We start from the raw sequence: 17,869 nt of genomic DNA, 5'->3' as shown, positions 1-17,869 counted from the left end.
GCTAAGTTCGCCTGAGGTTTAACTTCGCCTGAGGTTTAACTTCGCCTAAAGCAAAGTTCGCCTGAGGTTTAACTTCGCCTGATGACAAGTTCGCCTGAGGTTTAACTTCGCCTAAAGCCAAGTTCGTTTAGAAAATAAATTAAAAATCTAATGAAAAATGTGTTAAGACAGTTAATGAAAATAAAATTTTTCCAAGCTGACCTGGCAGCTCGACCCCAGCCAGGGGCTCTGCCCCTTGGACCCTGCTAGGGGCTGCCGCCCCTAGACCCCGCTGCCAGGGGCGCTGCCCCCGGACCCCCGTTCGTTGTGGGTAGTAGTTAAGACTGGAAAGATGATATGAGTAGTGATAGTTGTTTGATACGTGTACTTGTTATACAGTCAGCCGTGCACAGCTGAAGAAAGGGATTACGATTAACGGTGAACGTAACCGTGTTCAGGTGAGTTTCTAGCCCCATTCCTTGTTATGTTTTCGGGGCTGTGTGCATACTCGATGTGTTGTTAATACATTTATCCTAAGTGATAAGTGTATGTCATATGTGATATGTGTGATAGATATGAATGATTGTTTGTCGGTACGCGAACGATCTTCGGATATTGCGCGTACTGTCAGGTTAAAAATAAAGGTATGAATATTATATATCGAAGATGTATGAATATTTCAAATGAATACTTGTCGGGGCGTGAACGATCTTCGGATATTGCACGTAACGACAAGGGGTATGGTTGTTAAATGAATGAGGTAAAGAATGCCTAGAGTGTTCTTATGTTATAATGTAAGTATGTGTATATAGGTACACGAATGGCATGTGAGTTATACGTTCGACATAGTAAGTTAGGATGGCAAATCCCTCCAGCTTCTGTCGGACATAGACTCGGCTGGTAATGGCGTAGTTAAGGACTGCGAGCCTTATACGTGAAGTAGATGATATATGTAAACGTAGATAAGGACTGCGAACCTTATACGTAATGTAAATAGGCGTCAGCATAGGAAAGGACTGTGAACCTTATACGTGCTGATTTTGTAGCATAGGGGAGGACTGCGGACCTCGTACGTGCTATGAATTAAGTTGCAACATAGGGAAGGACTGTGAACCTTGTACGTGTTGTGAATGTATTTCAGCATAGGAAAGGACTGTGAACCTTATACGTGCTGATTTTGTAGCATAGGGGAGGACTGCGAACCTCGTACGTGCTATGAATTAGGTTGCAACATAGGGAAGGACTGCGAACCTTGTACGTGTTGTGAATGTATTTCAGCATAGGAAAGGACTGTGAACCTTATACGTGCTGATTTTGTAGCATAGGGGAGGACTGCGAACCTCGTACGTGCTATGAATTAGGTTGCAACATAGGGAAGGACTGTGAACCTTGTACATGTTGTGGATGTACTATGGTATAGGGAAGGACCGCGATCCTTGTACGTACCATAAATGGTGAACATAGGTAAGGACTGCGAACCTTGTACGTGTTCACGACCTTGAGTACAGGTATAGACGGTGAACTATGAACGTACTCTCGGTAGACTGAGGTTAGTGATTGTAGATATGTATGTATGTATGTATGGTAGCAAGTATGTATGTAGAACAGAAGGGTAACTAGTGAAGTATGGATATGTATCTACAGATATGTATGTATGTGTATGTATTGTATGGCGTTCGATTAACTAGAACTCACTCAGCGTAGCTGACTTTTAGTATGCACGCAGGTGAGCTGATTATAGAGTTAGCATGAGGATGACGCACGGCATGGATTGAACGGCTGGCATCTGAAGAAAGAAGTAAAGATGTTTTAAATATAAAGTTTTGTGTTATGGTATCAAAGAAAAGATTTAATGTTGTAACAAATGATTGATGTTTTATATTCCGCGAAAAGTTTTAATAAACTCTGATTTGAAGGACTGTGTTTATGAGTAAATCCGACACGAAAGTAGGGCCACCGGGTTCGGGGCCTTACATGAGGTTATAAGTAATTAAGATTAAGACTGCGTGAAATCACGAGAATGAGGTGAGTTTCTTTGGGGTGACGCATACGTGCATCAACATAAATAAAATAGCATTTGATTACCAGCCAAAACAAGATAAAATGTGATAAAACATGAACACGGCCACTATTGTGAAACCATTTATATAATCGTCATTATAATAACAATTTCTAATAGCGCCAAAACTTGTAGACAGCCACACATAGGCCGTTAATAGATTAGATGCAATGATATAGAATAAATAAATGCTCAAATATAAATAACATAGTCATGAAAATATCGTTTAAAAGATAAACGAGATTTTTTTTTGGCGAAGTTAAGGATTTTGAAAATATTACACAAATTGTCATTGAATAGTTTGTATTCGGTCACGAAAATTCAAAACACAAAAATGAAATCTCATGTGCATACTATTGTCATCGAAACATCTCATCAAATGAAAATAAAATCGCAATATTTGTGAGACTCGAATTTAATGTCGAAATATGTAAATCGTGTAGCGTATAATAGACTAAAACTGAAAATGAGGTCTTAAGTAAGGTCGTTTTATTGTTTCTAAGAAATGTACGTAATAACAAAGCATCGCGGTAACGCATTGCTAGGGAAAATATTTAAATCATTATTAAATGTAAATCTTGTAACCCAAATTGTTAAAGGAGTTTGTATACATAAAGTTATTGTGATGAAAATAAATTATATAAAGTGATGATGCTTGCGATAACAAGAGGTAGTAGTCGCGTAAATCGTTATTGAACAAAAATTCAGGTCACAATATGAAGCATAAAGTATGTATAAATGCATCCCAAAAAGTTTCGTAAAGCCAAGGTCATTGAGTTTATGCAAAATGATAAAAGTTAAAATTTGTTACTAAATAAATCCCGCATTCAACATTCAAGATGAAACCTCGTATTTATAAAGTCTTTATGAGATTTATCACCTTAGGTGACAATATTTAAAATCTTGAAATCATACATATAATCGTTTAATAACCTTTGAATACAAATCTTCATAATAGAATTTTGTTGTCATGACAATTATAGATTTTTGAAAGATGCTTTATAAGATTTGGACAATATGTAAATTGTTAATCTTGAAAGAGTTTATAACCTGTAAGTGATTATTTAAACCCATGAGGTTGTTATAAATACATTAGTTGTATATACATACATAAAAATATCTAAGGAAAAATGAAGCTTGCGTGTGTATGGAGGGGTTTTAGGCTTCGAATGGTGAATGGTTTGAAAATTTGATGAAGAGTGAGGGTGTTTCGGTTGGCTTGCGTAGTTGGGTTTTCTTGAGTTGGATTGATGAGGTTTGTTGAGTTTAGGTCGTTTGAGTGGGTTAGGCTTACGTGATTTGTGTGAGTAGTGATTGGGCTAGTAGGTGAGGTTTTGCTTATTTGAGCTCAGGTTAGGTTGATGGGTTGGGTAATTTGATCTTGGCTAGGATATAACGTTGATGTGTTAGGTTTCGTTCATATTGGGTGTTGGTACATTTTGTGACCGTCGCTATGCAATTCTGATCAGCGGAAACGATGTACGAAGTTAGGACAACTTCGCCATAGGCGAAGTTGTAACAACTTCTGCCATAGGCGAAGTTAGAACAACTTCGCCTTAGGCGAAGTTGTAACAACTTCGCCTTAGGCGAAGTTGTAACAACTTCGCCTACTGGCCCAAGCCCAAGCCAGCGAAGTTGTTTCGATATATATATGTGTCTTGTTTAGGTTTGTGTATCCAGAAAGTTAGAGAGTTTTGTGTTACAGTTCAATTGTTTAGAGAGAAACCGAGCGGGAGAGTCGTGTGGGACGGCCCGAGGTAGAGCTCACCTCGGGTCGGAGATGTTTTGGTTTATGTTCGGTTTGTAACGTGGTTTGATTATTATATAAAAGATCTGCAGATGTGTTTATCCCATTCGTGTGTTTGTTCGTGTATGTGTTTGGTGTTTAATCGTGTTCTTCGTCTTCTACACTATAAACGAGTCTAGGAGGATTCCGCACTCCTAGACATCGTGCGGATCTCGTATCGATCGGCGACGCCCCGGGGGGACTTACAATTGGTATCAGAGCATTTGCTCGTGATTGTGTGGTTCGGGATTATCACGCGGGTGTAGAAATCGTTCCGTTCGACTATTCGCGGGACGTGTTTATCGAGTTTTTGTGTTATACTCGCCTCCTACCATCATAAACAACCCATTACACCTTCACAAACCTCGTAAAATCCAGAAATCAAACCTGCAAAAACTTCGTGTTCATCAGGCGAAGTTGCCGTCACTGTTCGTAGGGTTTCGGCGAAGATATAAGGTTAAGCGAAGTTATCCACAACTTCGCCTACCTTCTCAAGTTCGCTTATCTCAAGCGAAGTTACCCATAACTTCGCCTACTTCACAAGTTCGCTTATCTCAAGCGAAGTTATCTACAACTTCGCTGAATCAGGCAAATTTAAAAAGGAAGCGAAGTTCAGAATCAGCGAAGTTCTGACTTAAGCGAAGTTATCCACAACTTCGCCTACAGTACTGTTAAAAATAAAATTTTATTTTTTCGGGTTTCTTTGTGTTTTGTGAAAGATGTCTTCAATCAATATTACGGAACTGGTAAAGATGGAAGTGGAAGCGGGTTCAGCTACAAAGGCACCGAAGATGCTTAAGAAAACCGATTATGTAGCGTGGAAAGATCGGTTTGAACAATATGTCAAGTACCAAGACGCTAAAATGTGGGTGTGCATTCAAGATGGTTACATTCCACCAACTGCTGAGTATGAGGGTCGTGATCAGATTAAGAAATACAAAGAGATGGAAGAAGAAGAAAAGAAAATGTATGAGGCTGAAAGCAAAGCTCATGCAGCGATAACGATGGCTCTTCCACAAGAGATTCTACACACCTTCAGAAAGTATAAAACTGCTAGAGAGCTTTGGGAAGCGCTTGAAAATCGTTTTGAGGGTAATGTGGGAATTCGTGCTTCAAAGATTAAACTACTTAAAACCCAGTTCTCGGTCTTCAAGTACTTGAAGAATGAATCACTTGATGATATCATCACTAGATATTATCATCTGATGACCGAACTCAATAACTATTCCATTACTTACAAAGAAGATGAGATCGTTGAATAGCTTCTTGATGCTCTCCCACCGAAATGGGAGATGTACACTGTGTTGATGAGAGAAGACAAAGACTTTGCCGACTATGACCTGGAAACAGCAGTTAACAAGCTACGAACTTTTGAACTAAACATGGTTCGAAAAGAGACACCTACTGATCAGGTTCAAGATCCAGGAATGTATGGTGCAAAGGTTAATACAAGTTCAAGTTCGAAGTCTGATTCGTCTGCTTACTACTCAAAGGGAGAGTCGGGCGCTAACTCAACACATGAAGGTCATGTATCTCTCAACATGAATGGTGATGTGTGCTTTGTAGCTGGAGGATCAAATGCTTCTAAACCTCAGGCGAACAAGGGAAGTTTTTCCCCAGGTGTTTCAAACAACAACTACACGAAGATGCCCATGAGTGTTAAATCTGCTGAACAGCAGTTTGCTCTCTATGCATCTTTCATTGCCTCGTATGAAAATTACATTCATGGTAAGATTGTTGATCCTGCAGCTTTGGATGAAGATTAAGATCAGATTGATGCTGATGATCTGGAAGAGATGGATCTGCAGTGGCAGATGGCGATGATTTTGAGAAGGGTTAAGAGGTTTATGAAAAAGACAGGTAGAAAGTTTGTTGGTGAAAGACCAGGGTTCGATAAGTCGAAGGTCAGGTGTTACAACTGTCAACAGAATGGCCACTTTGCGAAGGAGTGCACAAATGAAAGTGTAGAACGCAGTCAAAACAGGTCTACACAACAGAGTGGGGGTGGTAATGAGAATAGAGCCATGATTTCCAGACAAAACGGGGAGTATAACTGGAATATGCATGTTGAAGAAGTGTTCGAACAGGCCAATTTGGCGAACATCGAAACTGCAGTTACTGAGAAAGAGACTGGCGAAAGTGAAGCTTACATGGCAAAAGCTCAAAATGAAGCTTACATGGCAGATGTGAAAGACCAGCTCACCGAGGTAAGTACTAAACTCCCTTGCACTAAATGTGAAAATCTGTCTGAACAATTGACAACTATAACTGATCAGTTTGTTAGTTTAGATGCTCAATTTAAAACCATAAAAGAAGATCATCATTTTACTAAAGCTAGAGAAAATAGTTACAAGGTAAAAATAAAAGCTAGTGAAAAAGATATTAGAAGTCTTAAAGCAAATCTAGCTGAGAAAATTCAAGTAATTGATCTTAGCTATGAAGTGTTAGAAGAGAAAACCAAACTAATAGCTGAAAGGGATAAACAGATAGCTGATCACCAGGTGAAAGTGGTGGAACTGAACAGGAAACTTGAGAAATTCAGAAATTCCACCGCTATACTTGATCACCTCGTTAGTGATCAAGGTTCCCCAGTTAAAAGGGGAGGAATTGGATATCATGAAGTTCCACCACCTTACAATCATAATTACACTTATGATCCTAGTAATCAGAAATCTGTTGATTTTGATTATAGTCAAACAGTTCCGGTTAAGGTAACTATTAAAGATCCAGAAGTTAGTAAAGGCGAAACGAGTAAGCCTGTGTCTAATGTGAAGATTCTGTTCCTAGTCCTGTCTCATCAAACTCGGACAAGTCATCCGAGTCGAGTGAGACAAAAGAAAAGGCAGTGTTACCAAAAAGTGGAGACAAACATAAAACAACTGAAAAGAAATCTCCACTAAACCCGTATGTACCACCATATGTGAGACAAACGGGCAGTAATGCAGCCTCATCATCTAAAACAACTATTGAAAAGAAAGTTGAACACAAGAGTTGTTTCAGATGTAATCAATTAGGACACCTAATTGCTGATTGCCCTCTGAAGCAGAGATTCAGAGGTGTGAGGCCTTCAAAAACTGAAAACAGAACTAACAGTAACTACAATAGTGGTAAAACTGAAAACTCATCAAAGTTCAGAAATTGGACTAATTCAGGTTTTCAAAGAAAAAGATCTCAGTTTTTCACTGCTAATAACCAAACCATAAGTAATAATTCATTTAATTCACGAAGGTTTGGATGGCCTCATAGTCAATCTCCAAGAAGGTATCCTTTTAGGACGTACAGAAATTATTCTGATACTAACTTTGGACAGCCAAGGTATGGGATGTATCGACCCAAGACCAATAGGTCTTGGGTCCCCATATTCTAATCATCTGCTTTAATCGTGCAGGAACAGTTGAACAGGGCTGCAAACAATCTATGGGTTGTGGATAGCGGCTGTTCCCGGCACATGACGGGTAACAAGAACTTGTTACACGAATGGAAACCTGTTCAAGGAGGAAGAGTGAGTTTCGCTGGAGAGAGCGGTGGAAGGATCACAGGAATTGGGACTGTGACTAACGGAAAGATGCCGTTAGGGAAAGTAAATTTTGTTGAAGAACTGAAGCACAATCTGCTGAGTGTTTCGCAGATCTGTGACAAAGATTACACCGTACATTTTACCAAGAATGAAGCAATCGTGCTATATCTTGGTTTCAAGATACCAGAGGATTGGATTGTTATGAAGGCTCCAAGAGAAAAGAATACGTATATAATGGACATGAGGTCGACTGAAATGGCAACAGAAGAATCTTGTCTTCTGTCAAAAGCAACTGAATCGGAGTCCGAATTATGGCATAGGAGAATGGGGCATATTCATCTTCGGAAAATGAACTACATTGTCAAGAATGGGCTTGTGCCGGGTGTTCCCTTGAAAAATTTCAACTTTGAAGACCAATGCTTATCATGCAAAAAAGGGAAAGCAACACAAGAAGCAGACCTCAGTCGCCATTTCAACCTGTGAAGCAGAATACATGGCAGCATCTAACTGCTGCTCCCAGGTTCTTTGGATTCAACAACAGTTGCGCGATTACGGTCTGAATTTCACTCATACTCCTATTTGCATTGATAACACTGCTGCTATCTCAGTAACTAACAATCCCGTAAAACACAGTAAAACTAAACATATTGACATCCGCCATCATTTTATACGGGATTGTGCTGAGAAGAAAACTGATTGTGCTCGAAAAGGTTGATACGCTAGATAATTTCGCTGACATGTTTACGAAAGCTTTGACAAAACTAGATTTCAAAACCTTGTTGAGCTGAATGGGATGATCAATCCCGAGTAACCCTGCTTTTTGTCTTAGTGTTTAAAAAAAAAAACAAATTGTTTGAAGTTTTCGTCTGTATGGCCAGGTGTACACGATTATTGTGAGACCGAAGACGTTGTTCCGTCAACGAGTGAAACTTGTTATCTCTTGGTCTTACGTGTGAACAAATACGTGTCAACTCTGGATATGGAGTTGAGGTTGTGAATGAGATATTGATTGAAACTGGATATTGACACATATTTGGGTGTTTGTGGGCAATGAAATTGTTGTTGTTCGAGGTTGACCAACTGAAGAAAGTCAAATTGAACTGAAGGTTTTTGTCATTACTGGATTGCGGTCAGAGGATATTATTTATGTTATTTTCAAGGCGTTCGAGAATTGGATCCTGAAACGTGATGCTTATTTATTAAAGTGAAAATTCTGGAACAAGTTGGATTTAATCGGGAATTAAAGTGTTTATGTTCTTGATCGTTATCCCTGGTGATTGAAGATGCTTCAGATTAATTAATGGTCATGTGTGTTAGATTCTGTCAAGGTGGTTTTGTGATGAAATTGATCACTTGATGTTGAGTAGTTGAAGATTAAACCTTATCGTATGCCGACGTGTTGGTGAAGTTGTGGAGAGAGCCGAACTTCACGTGTTGTGAAGTCAGAAGGACTCACGTGATTGGTTGAGATAATTAATTAGGCACGGGGATGCATGCATTTCAAAGACCTCAATCTATATAGTCGGAGAAGCTTACACTGAAGGGGAGATCTTATATGGAAGACGCTGGGTGATTGGTAGATTTGTGAAGCTACAAGACAGTTTCAGGCACGGCTGGTTGAAGAGCAAACAGAAGATCATCAGTTAAGAGGGAGTCTGTTAGTGCATGGTTTGTAACAGATGATCTTTTGTGTTTGTTAGAATTGAGAGCAACGGTCAAAGGGGAGTCTGTTGGTACATTTTTGTGACCGTCGCTATGCAATTCTGATCAGCGGAAACGATGTACGAAGTTAGGACAACTTCGCCATAGGCGAAGTTAGAACAACTTCGCCATAGGCGAAGTTGTAACAACTTCTGCCAAAGGCGAAGTTAGGCGAAGTTGTAACAACTTCGCCTACTGGCCCAAGCCCAAGCCCGCGAAGTTGTTTCGATATATATATGTGTCTTGTTTAGGTTTGTGTATCCAGAAAGTTAGAGAGTTTTGTGTTACAGTTCAATTGTCTAGAGAGAAACCGAGAGGGAGAGTCGTGTGGGACGGCCCGAGGTAGAGCTCACTCGGGTCGGACATGTTTTGGTTTATGTTCGGTTTGTAACGTGGTTTGATTATTATATAAAAGATCTGCAGATGTGTTTATCCCATTCGTGTGTTTGTTCGTGTATGTGTTTTGTGTGTAATCGTGTTCTTCGTCTTCTACATCATAAACGAGTCTAGGAGGATTCCGCACTCCTAGACATCGTGCGGATCTCGTATCGATCGGCGACGCCCCGGGGGGACTTACAAGTGGTATCTCGTTCTCGTTATACTTAGTGTTTAAAAAAAAAAAAAAAAAACGTCACCATCGCTTAGAATTATGTCGGTTGTCTCAGTTTGAAGGACATGTCTTCGGATATGTTTGGTCCTCATTTCTTCTTGTAGAATATGAGGATAGCCATTAACCAGATGACTGAAAGTGACCGGGGCGGTTTATGATGTTTTTTTATTCTTTCGCTGAAAATTAGTCGATCATACTTAGTTAGAAGGACACATACTTTTATGTGGTCGGTCCAGCTGATCCATGGGATCATCAGGATAGCCGTTTACCTGAAGACTTTGACTTGATCGGGGAGATTGAAGTTAAAATTTTTTTACGGGAGATGAAATTATTTTTCAAGTCTACTACTTCGTAAGAAGTTCCTTTACTATGTTTAACAGAAAATTGATCCAACCTTGGAAAGTGATACATATACTGATTCTGTGTGCTTAACTAGTGAAGTTATTAGGCCTAAAAGACTTTAGAACAGTCATTGTATGTCATGGTAGCTTTTTATGGTGCGTAAAAGTATAAGTGATACTAACTAAATCTACTCGATTTTACGTGGAAACTTCTTAAGAGTTGTGCATGTCTTCATATATACCTTTCCGAATGATAGGCAGAAAAGCGATTACCCAGTCATACACGAGCCCGTGAGTGTTCTGATTCCCGTGAAGATAGTGTGTCAAGAAACTGCAGTGATCCAGATTCGGGACTTGCAGTTGTTTACTACTCTGAAGTTTGTGTAAATGCTTATTAAAAAAAAAAATTGAGACATTCTAGAGTTCATAATATTTATACTTCTCAATCAAGGTGTAAGAAAAAGAACGGGAAGCAAAATCTAAATATCGAAGAGTACTTACTATTTAATCAGACACTACGGGTCGAGGTCAACTCGGGGTGACTTGGGGAAAGCCAAATACGCTTTGAGAATAGATAGCAGGTATCATAATCTCTGAGTTGTTGCCCATTTAAATTTTGAGCTTAATTGAACCTAACCCGTATCACAGAAACGATGAAACCATTCTAAGTTATTTACCTGCTTACAACCTGTTTCTTTATGTCATAATACAGCTAAACACGGATCTGTGTGACAGTCACGTAGTTAGTATGATTCCTGTTCGGATCTTTTCTAAAACATGGTAGTCCCTATCGAGACTGAAATTTGATCCCGTGTATTTTATTTTTAAAATTTTTCTGCTTATGTAGTTGTTTGATTTTATACCTGGTTACTTGGTCTTGATCGTATCATTTAATGCTTTGAATGTTGTTTTAAAACTTAATTGCAAATTGTTCAAACTATGGGGTTGGTTTTGAAATATTTTAATATCAGCGAAGTTGTGCATAACTTCGCCTGCAATAGGCGAAGTTATCCATAACTTCGCCTGAATAAATCTGACCCTATATAAAGAAGAGTAAAGGTCAAACAGTTCATTATTCTCAAACACCCAGCGAACTTATTTTCAAAACCTGAGCGAACTTATCGAAACCCTAGGCGAACTTATCCTTCGTTACAATCTGTGTTCATTTTTCAGTTCAAATCCGTGAATTAAAGGTGTGTAAGGCTTGTAGCGTCGTATTATCGCCATCTTTAACGTTAATCAAAGGTCGTTTCGACCCGATTCACGACCTAGTTTTTCCGAACCGTCATAACCGATTTTCAAACTTGTTTTTACGTGTTCGTAATCGACTTAATCGTCTACATCGTCTAAATCGTCTTAAAAACGTGTTTTACGAGATCCATGATCTCCAAATTGACCCGATTCACGTCGATTGAAAACCTTAACTGATGCCGCTTCATATTCGACGAAGTTACAGTTTAGGCGAAGTTATCCGTAACTTCGCCTGAGGTTTAACTTCGCCTTATAATTAATTTTGAAACAGTTTATGAGGCGATGTTGTGGTTAGGCGAAGTTATCATTAACTTCGCCTGGACCTTTTTACTTAACAGTTAACAGACGAAGTTCAAGTTGAGGCGAAGTTGTTCCCAACTTCGCCCCACCTCTAACTTCGCCTATACAGAATAAATCACAACTTCGCTCATGGTAACAGGCGACCTTGTGATTTGCTTTGACGTTTATCTAACTTGGTCTGTTTGATGCAGATATGGCTGCTGTAGGTGGTGCAGGCGGTGATGACAGTGGAGACAACCAAAGACAGTTCTTCCCGGGTCACAACATGTATATAACATTAGACCCGGAGGCGAGCGGAGTTGATGATTTCCGCGAAATCATCACATTCTTACTACGCTCGCGTATATTCCACGCGATTACGACAACACTGCCAATATCCTTGCCAAACATTGAGGATTTTTGGCAGACCGTGGAATATGACTGTAGGGTCGAGCCCCCGGTGATGCGAGCAACAGTCAACAATCATATTGTTCAGTTCTCATCTGAACAGATCCGGGCGGCTTTACGATTTGGAGATGAGACGAGGGATGACCCGACAGATTTTGTGGCTCCTTTCCGTGATGGAGCGTTTCTGAGGATGGGATACTCTGGTCCCCTGGGAGATACTCAGAGAAGGAAAGGGTTTTTACTTGACCAGTGGCGCTTTCTCATGCATGTCATGATTGTATGCATGTCAGGGAGAAAGGCGGGCACTGATGGCATGGGCGTGACCATGCAGTCGGCGATGACTGCTATGACTTGTAATAAGCGTTACAGCTTTAGTCAGATGGTCTTCTACGAGTTAGATCGACAAAGAAAAGCGGTGGCGCGTGAGAGATTTATCATGTATCCAAGATTCATTCAGATGATCTTGAATCATGTTGCTCCAACGCTACCTCAGCGCCGCCCAATCAGATACGTAGAAAGTGTGAGCAAAAGGATCTTCGCCCAATGCAGATCCACCAGTGCGAGGAGCAAACCTGAGCTCCGTCCTCGACATACTCCACTATTCGGGTACTTGATCAACCCGGGGTATGTGCCTGCTCGAGGGGACGAGTTTCGGGACCCGACACCACAACAGGCAGGAGCACCTCAAGCTATACCTGCTGCTCCTGTTGTGTCACCGGAGGAGAACGTTGACCTTGACGCAGAGTTTGGCGGTCAAGGATTTTTTGACATGGAGAGGGTTGATCCAGAGGAGAATGTACAGGTCTTGGTTGAACGAACTTCGGGTGTGAATGTTACTGGGGCAGCTACAACGGTGGCTGACTCAGATTCTGATGATGAATTGGCCGAAGCAAGACGGATTTTGGTAACACATGAACGGACTCATGGGAAAAGAAAGAGAGCTGATGATGACAGCGAGTCAGACTATGAAGAAGAAGTGCAACAGTTGATTCGTCGATCAAGAAGGGAACAGGCAGGTGAAGGATCGGGAGCTGGTGAGAGCTCGAGGGTGGTACGTTTCACCCCACCCGCACTGTCCGGTATGACTATTGTTCCCTCATCATTACAGGTTACAAGGCCAAGCGCCACGGATGTTCCCGTGGTGGCTACCTCATCATCTTTTGGCCTTCCACCAACTACTTTCCAACTTTCGGCTCCGGAAATCGTATCGTTGTCACCTCCAACTCTTACTCCAACGGAGGTCGTGGCACATTTTATTGAGTCGACGGTTGTGGCCACGGCAGGGTTATCGGTGACGATACCACCTGCTGTTACGTCTTTGCCTACTCTTGAGGTCCCGGTTACATCGGAAATCCCTCCTCTGTACACTCAAGATATATCACATCTGAGGTTTGATTTCGATGCAACCTTATCAGACTCAGAACGAATAGCAGCACTTGAACGGGTCGTGGCAGAACAATCAAGGATAAATCTTATCCAGACCCAGGCTATTCAACGCCTAGTTGCAGAGAATCAGATGCAGTCGTCCCTGCTGGTAGAACATGGCAAAATCATAGATGCTTTGAAGGAGTTCTTGGCATCTCAGGGGGAGACGAGCTGTAAAGGCGATGAGTTGAGGACGAAGAAGCGCAATGATAGAGACGATGATCCCAATGTATTGAAAGGTGCAGGTGGTGAGTTGCCAAGAACTGTACAAGCTCTTGGGACTTCCACAACTCAGGGGGAGTCGACAAGTGCAGCTGGTGGTGATGATGTGGTGGTTGTGGAGGTTGAGGAGATGGATGATGACTATATAGGTGATGATGATGTATTACCGGTGGATGAGATAGAGAAGATTGGTGCAGAGATAGTGATTGATAATGATATTGAAGAGGGAGAGATAGTAGAGGAGAATGTGGAGCATGAGATACCGCAAGTCGAGAACGTAGATAGGAGTCAAGAGATTGGGAATGATGAGACTGAATGGGAAGAGCAGCCTAGATGGAAAGAAGGCTATGCTCAATGGTTTGTAAAAACGAAGAAACCGGCGGTCCCTACAATGTTCAAGAAGAGTTACAACTTTAGAGGCTATGCTGAAGCGAGAAAAGGGATTATTTGCTGGATATATGATGAGCAGTTGAGGCTCTTTGTGATTAAGAGATATGATGGAGTTCAGTACTTCAAAAGATTGTTGAGATCATTGAATACATTGCCAGAATGTGAGGTGAAAGACTTAGCCAGATTGGGATTGATAAAACGAAGTGATGATAATATGGCTAGAGTCATCGGGAAGATAGTATGGAAGAAGAGTATAAAGGAAAAGAAGTTCGAGCTGTTGAAACCACAGAAGGGAAAACTTATCAAAGACAAAGATAGAGGATTGAGAGCAGATGGCAAGCCTTGGATGATTATGAAGTATAAGCCGATCCGGTGCTTGAAAGAAGTGCCGATGAAACAAATGCCCAAGGATGTGCTCAAAGAGTTGAAGTGGTGGTATGTAGATTGTGAGACAGCTGAAGCAGTGATGGAAGACAAAGATGAACAAGAGCTGCTGAGAGTCTATGATCCGATGCATCTAGTGAACTTGTCGCAAGCTGATCTGCAGGTGCTGAATGAGAAGAAAATATTTTATATTCCTGCTTGGAAAGACGAAGCGAAGAAATATCAAAGAATTGTATCAGTGTGTGTACGTGAAGGAGTTCATGCTTAAAGATGAAGATTCAAGATTCTTGAAGATTACAAGACACGTGTTTGAAGATAAAGATATGAAGCTACTGCCAAGGGGGAGTCTGTTGGTACATGATGTCAGTAGTTCAGTGTCAAGTGTCTGTAATCGAGTTTGTTAGGTTTGTGTTTTTGTATGTAAGCGAAGTTAGCTCACAAGTTCGCTGATACAGGCGAACTTGTGAACTAAGCGAAGTTAGTGACAACTTCGCCTGAACATGCCAGGAGAAGTTGTCGTGATTATATAAACTTAGGTTACGGCTTAAGTTTTCATTATTCAACGAGTTTCAGTTTACGTGTAACAAGTCAGAGAGTTTGTGTAATCAGTGATCATTGTATCACGTGTTTCCGGTTGCAATATAACGTGTTTGTGTTTATTGTAACGTGTGTTTAATCGTATCATCTTCTACGCTCGTAACGTCTTACGTAGGGATTCCGCACCTACGTAGAACGAGATATCTCGTGTAGATCCGGCTGGGAACCTACATTGGGGAAAGACTTGAGTGCGCGGGAAACTTTGGAAGTGTAAGGATGGTTGGTTTAAGATGGTAGGTTGAGTTGGAATACGAGTGTTTGGGAACTTGTGGTTGCGTTTAGGAAGATTTTTGACTCATAATAAGTATTAAATTGAAAATATCATAATTTATAAATAATGTTTGAAACATCCATTAATTTTGTTTTTTGATAATTAAAATTACAATATATTATATAAATAGAATTGTTAAGATCCGAGCGTGTGAATCACACAATTTTTTGCTAAAAGTTTTCCACTAAAATGAGAGTTGTTAAGATACGTCGGGTCGGCTTAAGTTGTAAAATAATTTACGTAAAAATTTAAAATAAATCAACCCGCATACTTAAGTCATTCTTGAGATGCTTAAAATTTAGTAGTGGAAGACATCACAAAAAACTAAGATAATAAAGTTTGCTTTTTAAGATTTATTGTGAAAATAAAAGTCGATTGTCATAAGGAAGCAAAATAAATTTTTTTATAAAGATTAAAATAAATTTTGCTTATGAGGAAATTTAAAATAAGTAAATTGGATGTTAAAATTTGTTATGAGATCTCAATATTAACTGATGAATGTCGTTTTTAAGAATACAAAGTTGCGTAATGAAATTATTTTTTTATTTTTTTATTTTTTTTACCACGTGTATTATATAATGTAGCACAATTAAAAATGTCTTGAGAAGTTTAAATAATTAATATTTTGAAATGATCGTTCAAAATAATGGAATGGTTATAAAAATAAAATTTTATAAAATTTTTATACAAGGACTTTAAAGACAATTTTAAGTTTATACAATAGGAAATTTACTTGAAAAGTTGGGGTGAAATTTATTATAAAACCTTCTTAATATGATATATATATATATATATATATATATATATATATATATATATATATATATATATAACTTATGTCGAAGAGGTTATAATGAACGAAATTCGTAATAAAAATCATCGTGAAATCAAAATGAGAAAATTGGTGTAAAACTTTACCATATAAAATCTAGATATAAAAGAATTATTAACAATATAAAAGAAAAAAAACATTTATAAATGAAGACTTGTGATAAGAATTTATAACAAAATAAAGGGAAAATGGTTTAAATTCTTGAAATGTAATAATAATGTTTTAAGATTTTAAGGCGGAAAAATCGTGCATGAACCACCATGACTTGATATTCCGGCACTAAAAACCTTTATTACAAAAATACCATGTTGGAGTCTAAACATGTGCACGTACCACCGCGTCTTTTTCATGTCTTCGACTCAAATAACGATTGTAACAAAAATAATAAATCAGAATACAACGTCATGTCAAAACGTCAGTCCACGAACCACCGCAGTTCTATTGTTTTGACACCGAAAATTAGGATGGCGAGCGGAACGCTCACATTCGACTACTTAAAGTGGTCATCTCATATGAGACAATCTTTAAGGAGATTTGAAACAACGGGATCCAAGTTAAGCTCGTGATCCATAAAACACAATAAAAACTATGCGTTTTAAGGCAAGGATACCTTGGAGTACTATGAAAATGTGTGTATGTGTATATTTATGATTTGATCAAATAAATAAGTATATAAATAGACATGTGTATTGAACAATCAAGTAGGGTAAACAAGTATAGGCAACACTTATAAGGACCCTAAAGTAAAGGCTATACTAGGCCGTTACGTCTAACCACCTATCCTATAGCCTTGTGGCTCTGATACCAATCTGTCACCCCAAAAAGAAAGATGGAAAACGGGGTATGAAAGTACTCACCACGATTGATGGACCGAGAAAATAAATATATAAATAAATGAAGCTCGAACGGTAAACGAACATATCCGACTTGATTCGGTAAACACCTTAGCTAAAATAAATAATGTAATATATATTAATGAACTTGAAACCATAATGAAACTATAGTTGAAATCTTTAATGAAATCCTTAACTAGGGGTTCGGTTGTAAATCGGGTTACAGGTTAATTTGTTAATGATTAGGAACTCGTACTTAATTGATAATTAACATAAAACTAATATTATTTTATTTCGGCTTTTAAATAACCAACCCAATATTAAATAGAAACAAGACGGGTTTTAAATCAAGGGTTCGGTTTTTATAAAAATGAATTGATAATAAAGTTTATAATAATATTATTAATGATAATGATAGTAATGATAATAATAATTCTAAAAAAATGTTATATATATATATAGATAGATAGATAGATATAAGATAATGATGATACTAATAATTGTAACACCCTTGGCAAACACAACATCGTCCCACTCTTAGGCTATTCCACATCGGCCGTGGACAAGAGAGATCCTTGGTTCATAAGTAAATGTCATGCCTCTTCAATCACCAACGCGTTTTGGGCAACCAAAAACAAATCCGTGAGCTCTTCGTGGGCAGATCGAACAATATTGGTGGTGCGAGGGGCCGGATGTTACAATAATAACAATAATTATTATTAATAATACTAATAATAGTAGTTAAAGAATAACGATCTTAGTATTAATTAAAATGTTGTTGTTGATGATAATAATAATAATAATAATTAATATTGATAGTAAATAATGATACCACCCTCGATGTCGGTTCGAGTTCTAAACGAGTTCACAAAATAAATGTAATAATATTATTGCTAATAATAAATGATAAAAATATGATTTTTAATAGATAATAATAATATGATCTTTAATAGTATTAATAACAACTTTAATATTTATAATAAT

This window comes from Bidens hawaiensis, unplaced genomic scaffold (genome assembly GCF_021521415.1).
Source record: "Bidens hawaiensis isolate Kalapana, Puna unplaced genomic scaffold, B.hawaiensis_p1.1 tig00000636_1, whole genome shotgun sequence".
Lineage (NCBI taxonomy): Eukaryota > Viridiplantae > Streptophyta > Magnoliopsida > Asterales > Asteraceae > Bidens > Bidens hawaiensis.
The sequence above is the reverse complement of the archived record's forward strand: the minus strand, read 5'-3'. Positions refer to the sequence as shown.